A 24,354-nucleotide genomic window follows, 5' to 3' on the forward strand; every position below is an offset into this window, starting at 1 on the left:
ATCCATCAGAGCCTTTTATGATCAGCTACCCCCCAAAAAGAATCATCTAATTAGCATTTTTCACACATTTCTGCAAATTTTATGGAAAGGATTATCTTATTGACTATATTGAGAAGCAGGATGGAATTAGCCTCCTGTTGCAAACATTGCACCTGTGTGTCTGATTCTCAAACAGAAAAACATTTTTGTTTATAGGACTGGGTTAAAGGAAGATAAACCAAGATGGGATCTGTTAAAACACAGTTTTGCATTGTTTTTATCTCTAGCTTACATTTGCCTGCCATAACATTTCTGGTTTGCTCCCATCTGCACCCCTATCCCCTCTTTCCCTCTTTCAGAGAAAAAGCAATCTCAGGAAGCACGTGGGAATCAAATTACTTGAGAGAAATGAGCTCGAGGTGCCTCACAGTTTACTGACTGCTGGAGCAGCAGCTCAGGCAATTCTGGCTAAAGGCTCAATTTCACAAAAGATAAAACAGGTAAAGTAATGAGTGACACTGGGCCATGTTACTGCAGTGAGTGCTCCTCCAGAATACTGAAAAGGACGAGGGCACAAAAAAGCACACATTGGCCATGAGGTTCAGGACTTCACTGTGTTTATTTGCCTGGAGAAAAAGAGAGGGTTGGCAGGTTTATGTCATGGACAGGTGTGTGGGGAAGTGCACCGACCCACAGACACAGGTATTTAACTTGGACTGAGTTTTTACATCCCCCACTGCCACAGCAAACACCTTGGCAACATACCCACCCATACCAAAAATCAGGGCAGGCTATGTCCGCTTCCTGAAGAGCTGCTTCAGCAAGTGACAATTTTACTGCCACCATCTGCATTTTGCCATCCATTACCAGGATCCCAGCTCCTCAAGTACAGCAAAATCCTGGATATGAGCAGGAGCCCCTCTGAGTTCAGAAGCCATCCTTCACAGCACAGCTTTCATCATCACAGCTGATGGCACAGGGGGTGCAAACCTTCTAAGTCAGCAGGAACCAGGGTGTGCATCTTGCTACCATCACATAAAGTGCACCTCATCTCAACTCAGCTGCTTTTGGTCGGTGTTTGCACAGATACTACCCACAGTGACAGCCCAGGAAAGCTTTCTTTGAGAGGTCTTCAAACTTACAAGATTCTGCAACTCCTTCCAGGGCTTTACCAACTTACTCCTGGAAATTGTGACCCTGACCTGTGAAACAGCTGGCAAAGCAAGCTCTAGGCTGTGACAGTGCTTGCAGTCATCATGGGCATAATTTTCCTGCAAAGGCATGATAAGATGTGGCAGAATTATTTGGATGTATCTGATATGAAATAAATGTGCTGTTTTAGAGGAGAAGAGTGTGGAGGAGAGCTAAGATAGTAACTAGAGATATACACTGATATCCCATTACATTTTATATTTCTTCCCTGGAATGCAACTGGAAAGAACATAAATCGTCCTGTTTCATCAAAGTACACAAAATATGCAATGAATTCCCTGTTGTTAGACACCCTTGTGTAAATACTCAGACTTTTTTGCTTGGGGGATTCAGTGGAGAAAATTTACTAATTGTGAATGTCTGTTAATCTGCCTAATTTATCTGTGCAATGTCAGAAAAACATATACCAGCAGTCCACAGAATCATAAGTCTATGATTCTGTGGACTGCTGGCATATGTTTTTCTGATATTGCACAGATAAATTCTGAGTTGAAATGTATCCACAAGGATCACAGAGTCCAACTCCAGCCCTGCACAACGTTATTCAAAGCATAACAGAGCAACAAGGTTTTTGAGACACAAAAAAAAAACCAAGGGTTTTGAGACACAAAACTCGCAGAAATCTATCTCAGGGACTCCCAAACTTTGTGGAGATACTGGTAGCTTTATCTGCCTCTTTTACTGGGCTTGATCCAGTCTTACAAAAAATGTCTAACTTACAATAGGTAATGCCACCTCCCCATGAAAAGCCCATTAACAAAACACAGGTATTAACTAATCAAACTTTAATATGACCTACCTGAGGATTAAGATAACAGATTGTAACAGGAGGGCTATAATACTAACAAGCAAATGTCAATCCAGAAAAATCACTTCAGTAACCGCAGTGATAAGTGTTATAATTTGTCAGTTCAACTGAGATACCTAATGTTTTCTGTAAATCAACTCCTTCTGGTAAAAAAAAGGTCTCTATCCTTTTTTGCTAGCACAGCCTAAGTGCTAACATTTTATCAATTTAAAATGTTCCCTTCTCTATGGATTCTAAAAGGCTCGTCACGGGCTTAATATTCTTATTTGCCAGTTTTAACGGTTTAATTTTGAAGCAAATCATGAAAAGAACCAAATGCACATCAACACAAATAATCATTATGTATTTTCATATTTTCCTCAGAAAAATATCTACACTGGCATATTTGTGCATATATCAAGATCTAACAGTTTGCAGACTGTTCCTGTGTGCTAAAATCAACCCCGAGTCCCACGGCTTAATCAACAAGACTGTTAAAACAGAAAAACTTCCATGTTTTAAGTTTATAGATTTGTCAGTATGTTTACAGATATATAAATGATGCTCTCCAAATAGTAGCTTGTCACATTTTTTAGCTGGGGGACGGCACTGAAGGCCATCTCTGCAGTCAGTATGACAGGGTATCTCCACCGTGCATCAAGTACTTGCTATGTGGGAATCATCAGCACCAGATGGCACGGAATACAAAGATGCTTTAAAGGAAATAAGTGGGAAAGAAGAGAAAAAAGGTACTAAGAATTTATTCCATACATGTTCTGAAACCTGATATTATTATTGGTACTGTAAATACCTTCTGAATCACAACCAGCACATAAATAACTGCACTTCATTATGGCCATGTGGGTTAAGGCCAGCTATTGACAATGCAGATAGTGCTTAGAACAACAAAAGGGAAGAAAAGAGATGCACAGCCCAGCATGCCTGAGGTAGGGTTAACTCAATACATCCACTTGTCCTTCAGCTGTGAAATAAACAGAATAATCTTGTAACTGATCCCATATAATCATCTTGTCAGAGATGTATTTTAGTAGTCAAAATGAATTCACTCATGAATTCATGTTGATTTCCATTACCATCGTATATCCATTCTGTTTGGAAAGAGATGATAGTATTCTACCATAAAGCTTATTGTCTTGCTGTTCTTGAGCTTTTTGCCTTTTTTCACTCACTCTTCTTTTTCTTTTTTTTTTTTAATAATCATTGTCACATAGTGACTGGACAAACAAGCTAAGTTCCTACCTTGATCATTTTTGTGGACTCTCATAAGTTGGAAAGAAAGTACCCTCATATGGATCAGCTATGTTGAAGACTAAACTGAAGAGCCATGAATCTTCTGCTAAATAACCTACCTTGCCTTATTGAACTCATTCAGCCAGAGAAAACCTTATTTGCTGTCCACTCAAAAACTAACTCTAAGAAAATGGAATTAAGTACTGTGAAAAGCCAGTAACCTTTCTGTCACCCCAAGAAACAAAGCTGCACCAATTCACAGTATCCTTCAGAGACACTGCTGCAGTAATTAACTATCATTCATGTAAAATAAAGATGGGGAAATAAGAAATTTTCAAAATACATAAACAAAACATTATTCTGAAGAAATCATTATACGCTTCTCAATTGCTCCTAAGAAAGGTGCAAACTTTTAGATTTTCCTTGAGTGAAAAAATTCAGCAGCAACAGAAAACTACATGCAGTTCCTGAAGAATCATTTCCACCTGCATTCAACTGACATGACAGATGCAGTTGGTGGAAGGTGGTTAATAAAGAAACTCACAAGAACTTTTCTGCTCTGATTCAGTGACACAAAGCTGGTAGAGAATTAAAATAAGGGAGAGCCTTTCTTTATTTACAGAAGTGCACTGAGTAAGACAGGGATCCCTGGTTATGTCAGGGTCGATGCTGGCACCAGGGAGCATGATGAAACTCACACAAGCCAGCAAAATCAAGACAAGTTGGAGGTCAAGACACATGGACTGTCTTGGTAACAGGGCTTGCTCAGCCTTGGCCTGTCAGAAGAGGTGCCCAGGGTGTGCTGGCTGAGAGGGGCCTCTTGTCTGATCAGCACATCAACTCACCTGCACCATCTGCAGCTCAGGTGCTTCTCTATTCTATTCTACATCTGGACTCAGCTTAGGGCTGCAGCTTGTTGCCAAAAGGTGGCCACAGTGCAAGATGAACTAGGTCACAGCTGTTCTCTCTGAAATACACAATATCATACTATGATTCACTGCATGCTCTACCATGTTGATATCAATGGAAAAATACCTGCCCTATAACTGTGTTTCAAGTGTCAGCTGAGCAGAGACGTACACTGTAATCATGTAGGTCATGTGAGCAGAGGCTTGCACCAGTAAGTCTAAAGATTCCACTGAAGAAAAAATAGATTTCAATTTTACTGAGTTGTTTGATATTTATTAGCATTGGAGGGGGGACAAAGTTTTAGTGAAAATGCATTTGCACTTGGACTTCTGAGGAGGAAGAGTGTTCCCCTACGAGTACCTTGCTGCAAGAAATCTCATAATGCTGTTCAGAAGGAGAGCTGCATGTGTGTAAGAATTTCACTTTTCTGCAGTAGTAGTAGATTCTTTTTATTAGAAGTCTAGGTTTTGGTTTCACTTTTCCAGCATTTGTAAAGGAGTATGCTTGCAGGGAATACATCATGGAGAAATGGATTCTGTGGCAGTCTTGTAAAAAAACATAGCAAGCAATACTTGGAGACTCTGGAAATCACAACTGTTTCGTAGCTGTGCTGTTTACTGTGCTGTGTGATGGAGCTTTTCTCTCTGTCAGGGAATTTCTAATGCCCAAGCAGAAAATTAGGCTTCAAGATGAGCACAGTAGGAGAAAGATCAGACAGACACCAGCGCAACACTGAAAGCAAAAAGATCTCACTGCTCTTGCCATTAGCATTCTCCTATGGGAGGAGAAAGCCTACACAATGCAAATGCAAGTGGAAGATATACTCACACAGGTAGTTTTGCAATTACAAAATCTGCCTATGAGAGTGTATATGCAATGTCTGTGTAAAGTACACAGCTGTTTAAACACATGTATACAGCTGTTCCTGAGCTCAAGCGCATCATTCTCCTTTAAATACACTTTATACCATAACCAGAATTGCTATTCCAGAAACAAACATTGTACAAAGAAATGTTAATTGAAAAAGATCTCAAAGTGTACATGAGCTTCCTAACGCAGTGTGTTAAATCTTCTATTTTGCCATATATAACAAGCAAGTTGGGTGTTAGGGTGGCAACATAATACAGCCAAAGTAATTTGAAACAAAGTGTAAAACACTAGTCAGCTGTGAAATCTCCCATCACACACTGAATTGCACAGCAATGGGATATTGGCCTCAGTCTAGTTACAATTCCAACATGGTTAAATATTTATTCTACCCACTGATTTAAATAAAAATGCCCCGTTGTTCTCAAGTGCAGCAAAGCGTAAGGAATCAATCCTACCTTCCTAAAGTGTCTTGCTAATGCCACAGGAGATAAAACCCAACCAAACCAACCCCCATGCACCCACATGCTCCGAATTCCATTTGAAACTGGTACTTGCTCTTGAAACATGTGGTCCAGGGCATTGGACCTCCATAACCTACACTGACACTATCCCAAGCCCTCCTTGACACACTGTCTCTAAGCACCAAGGGATGATCTGTTCAGCAGTGGGAATAAAGTAATGATTCTGTACCTTGCCAAGCGCTGCTCCTCATGGCTTTCTGCTATTGATCGCAGGCTCTAGTTGAAGGCTTATCTGAAGTAGGGATATTCTTGATGTGCCACTCCTTACTGAGTTTTGGGTGTCTACTAATGTATCTGCCACCGCAGGCTGGGCAGGGGGAGAAGGGGTAGGAATTGCCATGAGAGGCTCGCTCCTCTTGCTGATCTTTTTGCAGACAGAGGGAGCCAGGAAAACACACTGAGGAGGAGCAGATTGAGGTGGAAGAAGAGGAGGAGAGGCAGGGAGCATGGAACCTCTTGTTGCAAGATGGGGAGTAGGATTTTGGGAAGAAGGGCTGAATGTTGGAGAACATATCAGGGCTTTGCTGGAGCTTGTTGTCATCTTATTGCAGGGGTTCCATGCTGCTGCCTCCTTATCACAAAAGTTCCATACCTTCTTGGTGTTTCTTGTGGGCATCTCCTCAGAGCACTGACTCTTTCTTCTCACAAAGCAACCAACTGACTCCAGTGCCCTTCTCACCCAGCCACCCCAGCCACTCTTTTATAGCATCTTCTTCTCCTTGGTACAGCTGTGGCCTGTTAGAGTCAGGCCTGTTCCTAATTTTTGATAATTGGCCCAGCTGCAACTCCTTAGGGGTGAGATTACCTTCTACACTATCTTTATTTTCTTCTATTCTATCTCCCTACAGGAGCTCTCAGCACTTTGTTTCAAATAGGCAGCACAGCATGACAGGAGTTACAAGAACCAGGGGAAACACATGCATGTAATGGACATAAGCCACCACAGCAAAATGAAGGAAAACACACTGAGGAGCAGCAGATAGAGGTGGAGGAAGAGTAGGAGAGGAAGGGAGCATGGAACCTCTTGTTGCAAGATGGGGAGTAGGATTTTGGGAAGAAAGGCTGAATGTTGGAGAAAATATCAGGGCTACTGGCTTTGCTGGAGCTTGTTGCCATCTCATTGCAGAGGCTCCATGCTGCTGTCTCCTTATCACAAAAGTTCCATACCTTCTTGGTGTTTCTCGTGGGCAGCTCCTCAGAGCACTGACTCTTTCTTCTTCACAAAGCAACCAACTGACTCCAGTGCCCTTCTCACCCAGCCACCCCATTCTTTTATAGCCCTCCTCTACTCGGTTACAGCTGTGGCCTGGTAAAGTCAGGCCTGCTCCTAATCTTTGATCATTGGCCCAGCTGCAACTCCTTAGGGCTGAGATTACTTTCTACACTGTCTTTATTTTCTTCTATTCTATCCCCCTACAGGAGCTCTCAGTACTTTGTCTCAAATAGGAAGCACAGCATGACAGGAGTTACAAGAGCCAGGGAAACACATGCATGTAATGGACATAAGCCACCACAGCAAAATGAAGGAAAACGGCAGCACAGAAAGTCTGAGAAACTTCAGAGGAATGAAACATCCACAGGCAATAGTGAAAAAAAATACAAAATCACATAAAGAACACAGACAGTGTTGCCAGCCCAGCTCTAGCCCTTAAATTATTTCTGCCATGTTCAATTGCTCTAGCAGATGCAACACAAAAACCACGCTGGATTATCTAAAACCAACAGAGCTTCTGGGGAAGGCCATCCACGTACAAGAACAAACAAAACTATCTGACATTATTTCTACTGAAGCACTGTTCTTATCTCCTCTCCAAGGGAAATCAAAGATTTCCTAAGAGCATATAATCAGCTGAAACAATATATACTTACTCCTTGTGAAAGAAAAAAAAAGGAAATAAATTTGTTCTTTTATCTTTTTTCCCAAAAGACATATGAGGAAGAAAGTCATAGGGCGGGTTGGGTGAAAAAGCAGGACACTATGTCTGGCACATTTAATCTACTTAGTTTAGTCTTTTTAACAAATACATTATTGATTCTTGGTTTGTCTTTATTATTCACACTGTGGATTTTTTTTCAATTCTTGCCTCAGACTGCAGTAAACCATAATAAAGGGTCACACCAGCAGCTATTGTATTCAGGAAATCTACAACAACTCACACCTGAAATATTTCCATCTAATCTGGAGTTCAAAAATGCCAGTACACTTGGGAGGAACAGAGAGGGGGTGCTATTCTAAATTTGATGCTTAATGGCTTGTTCCTCACTGTACAGAAAGGCAATTCATGCTACTTGAACACAAACTACATGCTTGCTGATAAAAAAAGTGCTTGTGCAGGTTGTTGGACTTGATGCATCATTGCACCAGCTCAACAATTTTATGCATTAATTTTTTAAGAGAAAGAATTTTTTTTTCCCCTTGCCCAGATGCTGCTTCATTTCTGTAGTAGTCATTTGCCTGGCAAGAAGTCATCTCCACACATCCTTCTTTTTTGTCCTGCAAGGGTCACAATGTGCCTTATTTGATTTTATGTTCCTGCATCTATCAGCAACCAGCCAATCTACACTATTTATCTTCATTTCAGGATGTATCGCAGCAACAACTTTTTCAACAAAAACTGCATGGAATCCACTAGCACCTCTTCAACCTTCCCCCCAGCGCTGCACTGAAAAACCTTTCTGCATGTTCTGAGATTACAGCACTATACACAACAGATGAAAAGTGGTTAGAAGACTGTTAAAGTTTGGAATAATGGGAAAAACTGGATTAAAGTAAGAGTAAGGAAAAATTGAGATTTAAAACTCTGATTTCAGCAAACGTGCCTGGTTAAAATGGTGCATTACACACTTCTGATACTCTTAGCAAGATCTCAAATGCTAAAGGGTGTAAAAAAAATTAATGGGTAAAATATGAAAATAACCTTATCTCTTGGAACACCCTCATCAGAACACTTTTGACTAACAATTGCCCCAAGAAGCAGTTGCTTTTAAAACCCAATACTGGTAGCTGATCAACAAAATAATCCAGACCTCATCAGATAATTCAGGGTTTCAAAAGATCACAGTATTAATTGTTAAACAAGTTTTTGTTACAAATACGATTTCTCCTAACATCTCTGATTTGCATTTCACTCAGAATTATGCTTTTATTGAGTCTTGCATTCTTCAATCAAAAAGGAAATTAAATAACCAGTTAATGGCACATGCAATTCCAGAAATTCAAATCCAATTTAGTCTTGATATGAAGTTTAGGTCTTATTGAACTTGTTTTAAGTAGCATTTTTAACATGTATTCTGGTAAGTTGCCAGTGTATTGTTGGGGTTTTTAAAATTTATTTTTAAATCATTATATGAGCAAACATGGGCTGCTTTAGGGAGGAATGGGATTTCCTAGTATTCAGAAAGGTGTAACAAACATCAAAATTTCTGGTTGGACCAACACAGTAAATCCAGCCTTAAAGTAAAATTATTCAATTTTGTGAGATACCACTCTTTGGGGGAAACACATAAAGCCCAAACACACGTTTATCAAGTAATTTTGAACAATATTCAAACTGAAACAGCATAAAAAGCAATGACAGATCAAATGACAATTACTGTAGTCAGAAGGAATGTCCAGATTTGAAACAAAAGAACCAGTGCTATGGTTGGTCAGATCAAGCAGTGCAGGATTTGGAAGACTGAAAAATCTCTTTTGTCCAACAACGCAGTACAAATAAGAACCTGATCTGGACAATTTAAATGTAAATTTCTTACTACCTGTCAGACAAGTGAGATTTAAAGACATCCACTTAAAAACCCAGGCATCTCCAAACCTAGCTTTAAAGTGAAAATTGACCTCCCACCTCAATTTCCATCTAAATGTGGCCATGTGGCTGCAAAGGGGTTGTTTGTTCTAGCACTTTAATAAATTTAGGTTATGTGTATGGTGGGCATGAGATGACCCACACTACACCTGGGGAAAACCACCCTTGCAAGGCAGGTCCATGCCACAGTCAAACACAGCTAATCCTCTGGGAAACATGACATCCCAGGCAGATTAGCAGGAGGGATATGGAAAAGCATTAAATGCTTTGCATGGAGAAACCTCATTGATTGCTAAACAATGAGGCAAATGAGGGGAAATAGAAGATTTTTAATTGGGGGATACGTAAAAAGAAGTTGTCAATTCCAAAGAGCTTGTTGCATCACCAAAAATAATGTTAGACTTAGAATCAAGCTTAGGGAACAGTTTAGTCAATGTGATTTCCATTAATTTTATCAAAGTATCCTCATTACACATACAATTACACTCAAGATAGTTCACTTTATCATGACAGCTGAACATCTGCAGATTGTGAAAAATACCAGTGCAATATTGAGTTGGGTTGGGATTATTTCAGTGAATTACTGGTATGCAGACAGTAGCCTCAGTTTTCCTCACATCTCTGGGAACAGAAATCAGTTTAAAAAACCCCCAAAACTGCACAAAGGATGGAAAGTTGTATGTATTCATCAATGCATGTATCAAAATCTAGAAAGGGAATAACAGAACCTAGGAGTGGGGGGGAAAAAAAGTATAAGAAACAGTTCTGCAAGCTCCTCTTGCAGGAGGTGGGAGAAGATTTGGGAGTGAGGGTGTGATGTTGAGCCTGGGAAAGGTAGGGCTCAGGGAAGACCTTTGCATCTTAGAAGGTAAATCTATTTTAAGTGACAATGCACTAAATTAATTTCCCCCAAATTAGGACTGTTTTGCCCATTATGGTACTTGGCAAATCATCTCCCTGTCTTTATCTTGGTGCACATATTTCTTCATCTCCTACTGTCAGCCAACATCAGGCCACCATACAACCACAGATTCCTCTGCCATAAAATTTTACATTTTACATGTTCTACTCTTTTTTCTTCACCAAAACACCCAACTTGAAAGCCTGAAAAAAGAAGTCCCAATTAGGTGCAAAAACGAGTCCCAGTCCCAGTAGTTACAGTAACACTAGGAGACAGAAAAAGAATAACATACTCAAAGCTTGAGGTGTTATGCCACTGAAAGTCTGAATATTATTATTTAAAATTATTTCAAAAAGGAAAGGCACAGTTTCTATATAAACCATTTAAGAACAAGTAAAAAATAAATTACACCAGCACTGTAATGGGTACTAATCAAGCTATGTTGAAACCACTGTATAACCAGCAGTCTTAACTTAAAAGTATTCTAGGAATACAGAAATAAAATGGTGGGCATCCAAATGAAAGAAGGATCTTTAAAATAAGAAAGGTTAAGGAAGAAGGATTTGTATTCCTTAGAAAATAGGAGATTACAATTAAACCTCTGGGAAACAAAATAAATTGAAGAAACCAGAAGACGAATTGCTGCAGGTTATCTGAGTTCATGCAAGCACCAAAAGTCCAATTGAGACATCCCTTCTCCAGCAGGAATTTGAAGAAAAATTCTCTAAACTGATTGAAAGAGCAGGAAGAAGGAAAAAATGTTAGCAGTCAGACATATTTTTGCAAGCAGTTTAAAAACTGCTTAGAACACATTTGAAAGAGCTTGTGTGCAATAACAGAGTCAAGGGAAGAAACAATGAATGTGTGAGCTTCTGGGACATTTATTGGGCTAAAATTTTAACACCAATTTTGTTTCTTACTATTTCCCATCAGATTCCACATCTACCTTTCTCATGTCTTGCAAGGGATATTACCACCAGAAACACATCAAAAAAACCTGATCCTTTGAAAGGATTGAAGTACTTTTGAAAATCCAGTAAACAAATAAAAAAAAAAAGCCCACAATCCAGCTAGAACAAATCAAGTCCAGAATGTGGAAAAACATTACCCTTCTAAATCCAGTTCTGAGAACTGAAGGTGCAACTGTCACACCCTTGTTCCCCCAGGAGTTACTCCATGCTCAGCCCTGCTGGCTGAAACACTTCCGTGGACGTCCTTTGCTTTGGGCCAAATCAGTTGGATTTGGATCCAGATTTGGTTGGATTGGATTCAACAGCTTCAGTGTAGGTGGTTTTTCACCCAGCCACCCTTTTTGGGATTGAAATGGTTGGGCTAGGAGGTGGGCTGGCAGACCTGAGGAGGCCTCATGGCAGACCTGAGGAGGCCATGAGTCCCTGCGTGGGGCAGCCGTGGGCTGAGCACTCCCACAGCAGCTGGAACTGGAGTACAAATTGTACTTAGACAGGACTTTCTGGGTGTTTGATGGTGGTGGGTTTTGGCAGTTTTTGATAAAACAAAGTGTCTTTTAAATAACTGCATCTGAGGTGTGCTAATGTGATGATACTGTCTTAAGCACTGAACGTAAGAGACAGGTAATTCAGGATTGGACTGAAGCCCATGATTATCTTCTAGCAGTTACTGTGTGGATATTTAGATTTATCATCAAGGAAAAGAGAATTTCATCATCAGTCCTGACATTTTTGGGGAAGAGAGCAGCCTTACAATTTAGAGATCTGTAGACATTAATGTATTGAGTAGGCAGTGACAAAACCAAGCAATAAATACAGAGCAACCTAAATAGCACAGATCATACATTAAAAGTTACAAAATTAAGGCTACACATGAAATTCAGACAGAACCATTTTGTTTAGTAAGTAGAAAATCAGTGAAATATGTTGACAGTAAGTCATAAAAACAAATAATAAAAATAAGTAGATTAAAAAAAAACTGTGGAGGTAAGGGAAAATTTAAGACATCAAGAATGATAAAATGTGGAGCCAAGGCTGAAATTTATTCAGTACAAATATCAAGGTGACCTCTTCCTAGCAGAAAGCTTTGATACCATGAAACTTAAATAATTTGTGGAAATTGGTCTATCAAGCAGACATAACTTGTTATCAAATCCAATTTTTTAAAAGTAGATAATTTCTTGAAATCATATGCAATTTTAAATTAATATATTTTTATGAACTTTAAGCCTATGTTTTATTGGCATTAGTGCTGATGGAGAAATGTTTCTATTTATTCCTTTTCAGAAAATGCTCAGTTTAGTTAAGGTCAACATAAATGCCATGTAATCAACATGGAAAACTCAGAAGAAGGTCAACGACTAGGAAAGAGAGTCTTGAAAACGTGGAACAAGTCAAGAAAGGATTTGGAAGCTAATTCTTTACCCTCAAATTCCTCAAATTCCATAGCCAGAACACCAGTGACTGCCCTTAGGCAAGACAATTTTGAATATGCTGGCATTATTAAAGAAATTCAAGGCCAGAGTAGTTACATATTCCCACATCACTTGTGTACAACTTTGGAAAATACCAGCTGAACATATTTGTGGGGAGTTACACTCAAATCTGTCAGTTGCACATTCTCTAACTCTTGGCCACCAATCAGGGTAACTGCAGTCACTGCTTCTGTTTACTGATAGTCAATAAAACACTGACAGCTACACCACCCTACACAACTGAGAGACAGGTATAGGATTCCATAACATGAAATCCTCATTAGGAATGACATGGAAGCAATGCCAATATGCATTCTCATTACCTGAATCATAATCACAGCTAGCAGCTTTGAATCTCACTTTTTTTTTTTTTTTTTTGGAAGGGCCTACTATACATCAGTGATTCATCGCTTTACTGAAAACTAGTAAATTGTAGCTTATAATGTTGATAGCAAAATACAACAGAAGATTTCTAGGGCACTGGCTGGCATGGCCAGCACGTAAGTAGCATCACTTGTTTCTTCTATATTGTTTCTAGTACTGTGAAAAATCTACCAGGTTTCCTTCCCATCTCACTTTGTAAACCAGGCAAAAAGGGAAAAAAAAATCTCTTAATCAAGCAGTGCCAGCTTAGCAGCAGAATTGTTCTTTACTCTCATTCCTAAAGACAGGAAAAAACCACCCTGAAAACCAAACCAAATGGAGAAGGCTACAACCAACCTGCAAATACAACTCAAAATGCCTTTGGACATGTTCCTAATGGCACTAGGCTAAAAAATAATGTCCTGGCCTCCTAACAGTCAGCTATAGCAAGTTTACTGCTACAACAAAAAGAATATTTAAAAACCTATCAGTGGCAGAATGTTTAGCACCTATTACAGACACAAGTGTAACTACCTAATGGTAATTAAGGGCATAAGAGAATGACTAATGCTCTGAATGCATAGAAGTGCATTGGTTTGGAAGCTATTATGATTGCACTGTCTGCAGCTCACAGCCTACACTGGGCAATTTACAGTGATAAGCATTCTGCATAAAACTGATACTCCATTCTTCCAGCACTGGATAATGAGCTGGTACATAAAGCTGAAACTACACACCACACACTGGTCACCACCTGAACAGTCCATTTGCTCTCGTCCTAAGGATGCACCTGTTTTTCTTAATCTTAAATTCCACATATTCCTATGCTGTACTTTTCTCATCAAAATGCTAAACACTTCATGCGGTGTCTTTCGTGGTTTAGAAATACGTTTTTGTTCAGCAAAACTGAGAAACAAGAAAATGGATAAAGAACATACAGTACTGGCTGGCTGGTAGCTGGAACAAATGCTGACATTTATATCAGCTCTTATTTAGCTCACGGGTTTCTGAACAGGCCTTTCCCATGCAGAAGTGGCATAAAATTATTCACATTGAATAGCACATTCCTCAATGAGTGACCTGGAAGTGCTACTCCACTGGACTAGGCAACCCAAAATTTGCTTTGTAAGAGAAACAAGTCACAAGGTATGATGAACTATTATATTTTCTATATAGGATACTCCCTGAAAATGAAGGTTTAATGCTTGTATTCCAGAGAGAAATGAAACAGAAGGGGGCAAAAATTCTTCCACTGCCACAGCATCATATACAAGAAATTATTATCCTTTAAATTATACCATATTTCTGCTAAAGGGCTCTTTCAAACATCAGAGAGAGAAAGGGGCAAAAATGATATGCTGCATTGTCCAAAACTAAATTGGAAAATGATAGATACAGATTATCATCTAGTAATTTATAGGAAAGCAAGTACTTTCATTCTCTTGTATATAAGTAATATACTGAAAGGAATAAAAAAGATATACAAATCGTTTACAAATCAGACTTTAAAGCAATGTTCTTTTCAAGGGGCTAGATACTCTTCCAAGAAAAAGTAAGATAAAGTCTTCCCTGCCCAAATCAAATATTTTTTAAAAGGTACAATGCTTTGGACTAGATTTCTCCTCTGCAGAGCTCAATGCAGTTATTCAAAGTGAATAGGGTCAACTACAAAAAAACCACATTTAGTCCTCTTGATATTTCACAGCTAGTGCAAATCACCATGGCTTCTCTGAAACCAGTGTACTCCAACATTAACTTAGTTCTGTTTCCATTTAGTTAGCAGATGAAAGCCTAAAATCACAGCCATAGATAGAAAAAAGTACATTAGTAAGTAAAGAATATTACTGTCAGTACTACTATGAGTAGGCCAGCTAAAGGAGTCCCATATTCCTCATGTAACTCTAGAAGCCATGCAGCTGATGCACAATTCCAAAAAACAGATAAGAAGAATGAAGAAAGTTAAGCAAACATCTACCAAAAGTTCCAAAGTCCTCTACACAGCTGTCAGAGTAAATAATTTTCTTTAGGCTGCCATTTGTTTTCCTTTCCATCTGGAACCAGCTTACCTCCTGTTCCCTGAGACAAAATCAGAGTCTGTGTGAAGCTATAACCACTCAGACCTGCCAGCAATATTAACAGAACCATGGGATGGCTTGGGTTGAGAGGGACCCTTATATAATCTAAACTTCAACCCCAAATTTTTGCTGTTTTTTGCAGTAGCCATAACACATCCTGCCAAACCAAGGAGTCGTTTTGGTTCCCATGGGATCAGACACAAAATCCCTCCACAAACACAATTCAGGTCGTTCTCTCTTCAAGGCAAGAACTTGTAACCCACTGTGACTTTTCCTCCTGAGGACTTACCCAGGAGCTCTGTGTCCCACATCAGTGATGGATGAGGTTTTGGGATGCTCTCAATAACCTTTATCACCCCCGCCAAGCCCTCTGACTGAGAGTGAGCAGTTTGTTTATGGGCGGTGCTGGTGACAGGCACAACAACGAGTCCCCTCATTCAGTCAAATGGGTGAATTGAAGGATTAGTCTGTCATGCCAGCACAGGGCCTCATTTTTCTTCTGTGCTACGTGGGTCACCCCCTTCCCACAGCCTGTATTTGATCATGATTAATTCGTCAAGGCTGGCTATAGCATGGAAATGAAGAAATGGATTGCCAATTACAGTTATCTTCTTGCAGAACACCCCTTGAACCAGTCCTTTTCTGCAGTAGTGACAGCTCAGAAATAAACCAAAAGCAGCTCTATTGAGCAGAAGCCTGATCCAAAGTGTGTTTTAAAGCAGAAGGTGACTTCCACCTGCCCAAACCAGCTCTACAGTGTAAATGGGTGACTTCTATCCTGCCTGCCTGGCAGGTACACAAAAAGCCCACTCCCAATTGTTTTTGTAGTCGCCTTGTTTATATGTGCTGAATTTCTCACTTAACACTCGTCAACAAGGAGGTGCACATTTGTTTCTGTGAGCCTCACCCTGAATAAACCTGAAGGGGAATTTAATATGTGTACAATTACTGCCAAGTAAACAAACCTAGCAATGATTCTGCTCTGCACAGAAGCTCAGATAAGGATTTGAGCTTTCTCCCCAACAGCACTCACAGAAAGGTAAATTCTGACTCTTGCTGCATTTCCTCTGCAATAAGCCTTATGTGTTCTTACTAGCTGTGTAATATTTCATCCATACAAGAAACTAACTTAAACTGAATAATCAGATTCTGATAGATTAATTAAACAGGAAACAATTCCACAACAACCTGATATTTTATGAATAATTATTAATATGGAATTTGAGAAATAACACCCCAGCCCTGGCAATGCATGCATGCAATCTGTTTAATTCATCGATACAATCACCAGCAAGTAACTTGAGTTGAATAAATTCAAAGTATGTGTATACATCTAACTTTTTATTACCTCAGAAATTACTAATTAAAAAGAAAATCCCTTTTTCTAAAAAAAAAAAAAAAAAAAATTAAAAAAAATTCAGAACATTGTAATAGATGCTTCCTTCCATTGTTGTAATTCATGGTACTTTATTTTCTGGCACATCACACCTTGAGACAGCAGAAGACAGGTGAACATTTTGCCAACATGTGCAGCACACAATAGCTTTAAATACATTGCCAAGATAAAAAGGCACAACTAACTCTCTTCCAGGCCCAAGGTGGCCCTCCATTAACCCAGCTGCCAACACGATCTGCGGTGTGCAGAGGTGCAGAATACATCTTATAAACAGGATTTTGGCTTAGGAGCAGGATTAGTCATTCACTACACAGAACCTTTCAGCTCTGCTATTCTGCCTCAGTGGCAGTTGCCCTTTCCAGTGATATATGGCAGCATCACAATTTAACAAAGATGCAGGAAAAAGGACAACACAGTGAATGACTCCCTGAGCCAGAGATGCCTTTAGCTTGACTTTCAGGTACTTTGATGAGACTCAGAGTAGCAGGTCTATTCTGTTGATCTTTTCTTTCATTTCAGGAGAAAGATATTTGCCCTTGCAGCAATGCATTTTTACCTCTCACAAGCCACCTAAGAGTCTCCATATTCTCATACACTTCTTCCAAACTTCCTGGAGTGACCAAAGTTAAGAATGAGAGATGACTTTGGTAGTGTAAATTTATATATATATGGTGACTTTCTGTGTTTGTACTGGAGTAGTATTAAGGGTCTCCAACCCTGATTAGGACCATTACAATAGATATTGCATAAACAAACAGTAAGAGATAATGTCTGCTATGGAGAATAAAAAGCAGGACAAATAAGGCCCAGCATCACAATATTCTGTGGCCAGACCACAGAAGGACCCTTTGCACTAAAAACTAAGGAATTGATGGGAAACAGAAGCTGTTTTCCTGAGGCATTTACTAACAAATGCAGTCACAGAAGTTCAAAAAGATACCAAAGGTCAACACCTTTGTGGTAAAACTATTTGATATATGTGACACCACAAATATTACTCCTACTCAACTTTAATGTGTCAGGGCTTTTAAAAGCTCTGCAAGGACACACAAAGTCCTGCACTACTTTTCTGTCCTCACAGAATGAGTTTCAAGCTGTGAGTGGGACTCAGCTGAATACATTCAGAGTCACAGGATATCTCAGGCTGAAAGGGAACCACGAGGATTCTTGAGCCAGACTCTCTGCTCCTTACAGGACTGCCTGAAATTAAATCATGGGACTAAGGGCATCATGCTCATCAGGTTTCCTGGCAGCTTCCTTCTGTTTACGTTTGTAAACTCCAGATAAAACAATTGCACTGTATTAAAAGGAATAGAAATCTTGCCATTGGTGAGCTTTTTCTAGCTGCCAAAGTATACAGAACGTGGGGTATAACTAAGATTACATGCAAGACTAGTTAAGCCAGAGTGCACAGGTAAATGAAATCACTGCTAAGTGCAAAAATGTGGAAAGGCATGAAAAAGATATTACTATAATGACTGTGTTTTCACACTACATCAAATAATGAATATGTTCAAAAGACACCCAAAACAACACGGTAGAATTCACTAATGGATTGGGCTCCAAGTTAAGTTTTAGAGACATGCTCTTTCCTGGGGCAAGGGGCAAGATTACATCAAAGAAAAAATTTGGATAGCAATAATTGGGCTTTTTACCAAGAAATATTTTATACTCCATGTATCATCTTAATGCAATGTCTCTAGGATGAGGTCCACATAGCTTTATTTTCTTACTTCAATTCATTTCTTAACAAATCAGCTTCAAAGAGCTCTAGCTTTTCCAGAGTGTAAAGGCACAGAACAAACACATCAGATTATCATGCTGACATCAGCCAAGACAATTTAGAAAAGAGAATTAAGTGATTCTGTTGGTATACAACAATATAGAGCTTTAACTTTCATCATGGTAATTGAGACATTCCTAGCTCTTTGAACAGAAAACCACAAATATGAAAGCAAATAATATAAATGATCAGCTGAAGCCTTGTTTATAATTTCTGCAATATGCTTTCTGGATACCAGAGAACTTTTCCAGCTTATTTATGCTTTACAGGACAGTTACCTGACAAAAAAATAATAATACAAAAAGTGAAAGGAAAAAAGGGAAAAGTGCCCAAACCTCAACATGTTTTTGATGCCTTTGGGGATGTTCCTGGCTTTTCCTCAGGAATCTGGAGATACCTACAGAGCTCATGTAAAGCAACTTGAGCCATTCTAGTAGCTTCAAGGTGGAAAAGACTATGAAATAAGAGCAAGAGAGAGCACACAATTGTTTCTTGCAGAGTAGAACCCAGGCAGTGAGGTTAAAGAGGGTGGGCAGCTGCAAGGTTGAAAGGTGTGATAATATAATAATATATATCTAATAAATATATGGCTGAAATATAAATATCATTTTAAGAGGAGAAAGTAACTACATAGACTTTTATTTCTTCCTAAGGAGAACAGGGAAAAAATTAAAAGAGATGCCATGAGGCAACTATTTAGTCAACAGTCTAAGCTTTCAAAGGGAAATTTTTAAGGACAGTCACTAAATGCCATTTTCATGAAGGACAGGATTTGTCCTCTAGCATTCAGGGGAAATGCTGCAAATTGGACCAGTCAGCAAGACCTTCAGAATAGATAAAATTCTAGATAGTCAAACTACATTATCCATAAAAAGCTAATTTCCACCGAAAAAGAGAGCTTATTAAGTCTCTCGTCCAGAATCAAGCTAGAGCTTCTCCTTGCTAAATACATCACATGAATGTTAATTTTAGACTGCTGAGAGCTCATCAATTTACACTTCCCTGTAATAATTTTTTAGTATTTAAATTATGGGAAGACACCAATTAGTATCATGGACACCACACTATCTGAAATAAGAACACTGTTAAATAATGCATGCAACAAATTTTTATACAAGTAATAATTAGATTTCTAGGATTAGTTGAATATTATAATAGTGATTTCATAGCTGTTACCATTACTTTTAATAATAATCTATTTAACTGGTGATCAGACCCAAAAGAAGTGTCAAAGAATGAGTTCTCATATATCTTCATTTTTACAAACATATTATATTTTGCCAATTAACAAGCAAATAACAAAATGCAATTAACTCTCAATGAGTTACAAAAAAGGTCTTTTAAAACAACACAGTGTCAAAAAAGTTGCTGTGGTCTAAGCTGAGGGATGAGGAGCTGCTGATCAAGTTTAAAAATCAGCTTAGTTATGAAAATCTTTTTTATAGGAACTTTCCTTACGTGACCTACCAGATTGGGATATTTTATCATAAAGAATTTATATGATAATATCCATTTTCCTGGATAACCTCAACTGACATCACAATATCCAAATTCTGATGCTCACATAAGCATTAAGCCTTTTTAATGGTGACAGAAACTCAAAGGACCAGACTGAAGATAAGTATAAAACCACTTAATAGTTACTTATTACACACTGGTGTATAGTGGCCCTGGAAAATTTACAGCTGACTCCTTCCTTGGAAAGATGACAGTGCAGCCCTTATTAGAATTGCTCATTAAAGAAACATCTATTCCAGAAATGAAATGCCAACAGAAAAATGAGGAAAAAAACAGATGAGGAAGATGGAAATAGATGGCCTCAACCTTTAACCCTGTGTCAGGAATTTATTCTGCCTTTGAAAACATTTGGTTTAGTCTTCTGACTCACATTTTACGAGGGCTTGCACAACCCTTCAGTCAAACACCTGTTGGTTAATCCCTTGTTATAATCTACCTGGGATCACCTCGTGGGGAGAAGAGCTGAAGGAGATGCTCCCAGCCCCCTGTAGCAGGATGAATCACTCCTTGGACTCTGAGCAGCACAGACGGGGGCTCAGGACACTGGTGACACAAGCTGGCATACACACAGCAATTTACTCTACTTTTTTTATTTTCAGACTTCCCTTTAGCAACACATAGCAAAAAAAAAAAAAAAAGTAATTTTTTATCATTACCAGTCCAAAAGCTACAAGTAAGCCTTAGTGGCCTGATTCTACAGCAGCAAGATTTACTCCAATGTAAAATGATGTATAAAATGTGGTGAAACTGTGCATTTCCACTACCTAAATCACCACAGACATTCTGCACTTTCGTGGCATTTGGTCTATTTCTCTCTCTGTTTTTAAGATTAATGCAAGTATAAGTTCATAAGAAAACTAAGAGCTGCCTTTATATTTCTTCTCAGAAAGGACAGAGGACATAATTTTCATGAAATCAAGCTAAGGTACATCATACAGCTACAGTGATGCAGAGACAGAAATACACACCAATTGGAACTCAGAGTTTCATCTTTCTCCCTCCACTTTATTTCTTCTGTTTCCCCCTCTGCCTTAAGTTTAAAATGACATTTAAATACTAGTTTTTGTTGTCAAAGAGCAGCTTATATTGCCAACATAAGTATCTCAGAACAAAGCCCAGCCCTGTCTTACTGTAAAGTAACAGCAAGGAGGTAACACACAGGTGTGAACAGACCATAACATCTTCAATGCCTTCCATATGTAGCCTATCCCACAATTATCCCTCAAAATATTTGTGACAAACATGAAAAATCCTGTCTCCTTACACCCATCTTCAAAGCCTTGTTTTAATGTTGTGGCTTGGAAGGTTTGTAGCACCATATCCAATACCCTTGTTCCTTCTGCAGGCTGCAAACACCACAATTTGTGGAGAGCTTCTTAATGAGGTGCTCTTCCAGAAAATCTACCAAAAAAAAGTGGCATTTCCCCCTCAATCCTCTCTTCTGGAGGTATCTCAGACATAATAAGACAGTAATTAAGGGGAAACTGGACATGTAAATGGTGATCCACTGGTATAACATGAAAATCTGACATACTACAGCCTAAAATAGCACTTTGTACCCTCTGAACTATAGATTTTTTCATTCCTTTTTATAATTTTTCTCCCAAACAGATAGTAAAATTGCTTTAAGAAGGAAAAAGAGACAAAAATGTAAGAAAATCCCTCAAAATCAAACTGGCCTGGCTTATGTTTATGGGTTACTAAAGAGCTGCTAAGGATGTCTGGAGCTTGATACTCCAATACCTCCCTAATGCCATGGGAGGGATGTAAATCCTCAGTCCTCCTCCCAAAACAGTTTTATTTGGGAAACTTCAAGCTCTTGGTATAAATGAAAACATTTATTGCAATGGAAAAGAGTAATCCAGGGATCCATGGAGACATAAACCTTCACAACCTTTGCTTTCTTAGACTGATTAGCAGTTCTTAAGCTTATTAAAGGTGACAGGGATCTCTTAGGAAAATATATTAGGGATTTGGGATCTCGTAGGGAATTTTTTTTTCTCAGAGTGCCTGTGGGCAGACTCTCACTTGTTTTTTAGTCCTTACAAAACTTTAGCATTGGTTGCTTCCTACGTCATTTTTCAAAGATGGAATCCCTCATTTGAATCAAACTTCTAAGTCAGAGATCCTTTGTGAGTGGATTTGTTGCCAGCACTCTTTAAACAGGAGCACGTGCAAATCCAAGTTTTGCCTGCTGGCGCTGTGCAGCAGCCAAATGGCATTCTCAAGGCTGTGACTTGTTCAAGCTGAAACATCCACAGCCCTGTGATGGGTGGAGATGGAGCATCAGGAAAGTGTCTGGGGAGGAGGGCAGACTTTTCCTCTATCCAACACTCTTGCCATGAAAGCAATCTGCCCTTTGCCAAGACCTCAGGAAAAGCCTTGCTTGCTTGTTCCTTCCCAGCCTCCTTTTTATGGGAGTAAAGGAGTGCTCTGCAGTGATGAAAACAAGAATGGACTGCTCCCCACAGAAGTGTGAACACTCTGTCCTAAGGATGAGAGTGCAGGTGAGAAATCTGCACATCTACAGGAGTCTGGAGCAGAACTCAATCCTGATTCTCACACTGGATATACTCAGCCAACCTCCAGCAAATTTCTGCACTTCAATTTGTAAGAGAAATTGCATCCTCAGCCAGGGGTTTCTGAAGGGAAAGAATTTGTTTGTATGGATCCAAGATGAGGAAACAGCAAGTATGTTCCTTCTATAGTGCTTTATTGGGACAGTCCAGTGTTAGGTGCACAGCACAGATAATCATCTTGGCCACCAAGGAGAAGGCTGATCCACTTTTTCATCTAGACACTGCCTTTATGTAAAGGAATATGCATGGATAAAGGGGAAAACCCCAACAAAACCAAAAAGATTAAAGCATAGTTTTGTGGGGCTTGTGTGTACTTTACATTGCAAACACGTCACCACCCACAGTGTAATTTTAGCAATGCAACTGCTATCAAACATTCTTGAAAATACTGACACCTGAAGCTAGATGCAGGGCTGCCTTTTTCATTATTACTCTCAGGCAGTGCATCTGAAAGTCTGGAAAGAAGGGAAGTACTTTTTTAATTGAGAAATAAAAAACATTTCTTAAAATGTAAACAGTACAATCAAATAGAGGCTGTATTCCCCCCTCCAAAAAAAACCTCCAAAAAGCAGCCTCAGAAAAGCAGAGCATTTTAGCACAAATGCATTTAAATTTATTTCCAACAGTGAAAACAGCAATTACAGAAAAAGCATCTGCTGCAGTGTATAATGTTTCAGTAAGCCACAGCTACCTTTGAGAAAAGCATTGAAAACTTCCCATAAACTCACTTTTCCTATCAGAGATCCTTTCCAACTTTCTCTGCTGGCTTCAGGGAACCGTATTTCTCACCTGCTGAGACTTTTCTATTAACTAGGCCAATTCTAAAATAAAGTGAACTATTATTCTTTGTACGTCCCACTTACTGGTAATTTCTATATACTTACATCATATCTTGCTTGATATTCTAAAATAAATGCATCAAACAAAAAGAAATGTAAACAAAAATAAGTATATCAGACAAAAATGTATCTGTGTAAAATATCAAGATTTAGGCCAATGAATCAAAAGGACTAAAATGCAAAGCTTGCCACCAAGTTCCAAAGGGGGACCAAAACTGAGAACGGAGGGAAAGCTTTATCTGAAACCAGATTTCTATTCAGCCAATCCTAGTGCTCATGGAAATGGCATCTGCATGTTCTTCTGCAACAATGGAAATGCAGTTCAAGTAGAAGGGAATACAGCACCCAAACTGCACTAGATTTTACCTTCTGAAGCCTATTTTGGATCTACAATCATCAAAAAAATTTTAATAAGATGTCCTTAAAAATAGAAGGAACAAGCCTAAATATTTCTGCCTTCATTTCTCCCCTCCTGAATCTGAATTATCTCATTAGTCAATGCTCACATTACCTTATCTAACAATTACTATATGTTATGATTTATGTCATGCTACATTGTTACATGATAATGGCTTTTAAAAAAATTACTGCTGTTTAGCATAAACTCATTGATAGTTTGGGTTGGAAGGGACCTTAAAGATCATCTGGTTCCAATCCCCCCTGGGACACCTTCCACTAGACCAAGTTGCCTAAAGTTCCATCCCACCTGGCCTTCAACAGTTCAAGACATGGAGCATCCTCATGTTTCTTTAAAACATCCTTACTTTAAAAACTTTAAATTGTATAAATAATCAAACCTACAATCATTTATTGGATATAAATTGGAAAAAAAAATCAGCATAGGTTATTGTTTAAGGAAAAAAATCCCCTTTGTAGTTTGCATGTTTTCTCAAATTCCTCAATTTTTTTCTCTAAATATTGAACTCCTTGTTTTTTTCCTCCTTCAAACATCATGCTCACTTCTTTCAGAATGCCAACCAAAAGCCAGTTAACTGCTAGAGATGGATTACCTTGATTACAACAAAGCAAGAGACTTACAATAACCATTTCCTTCCAGCTCCTTCAGGCCATGTAAATTTGCATGTAAATTAATAAACTAAAACGGTGGAAGCAAAACTCAAGGGA

At 38.9% G+C, this 24,354-nt stretch overlaps 1 protein-coding gene across 4 annotated transcripts in view; it reads right to left on the minus strand.

Moving 5' to 3' along the window:
- MACROD2 (mono-ADP ribosylhydrolase 2) overlaps positions 1 to 24,354 on the minus strand; it is an 850,774-nt gene that overhangs the window by 254,859 nt on the left and 571,561 nt on the right. The window lies entirely within an intron of this gene.

The sequence above is a fragment of the Agelaius tricolor genome, unplaced genomic scaffold (assembly GCF_023055355.1).
Source record: "Agelaius tricolor isolate 1412-34295 unplaced genomic scaffold, bAgeTri1.0.p SCAF_1, whole genome shotgun sequence".
Classification (NCBI taxonomy): Eukaryota; Metazoa; Chordata; class Aves; order Passeriformes; family Icteridae; genus Agelaius; species Agelaius tricolor.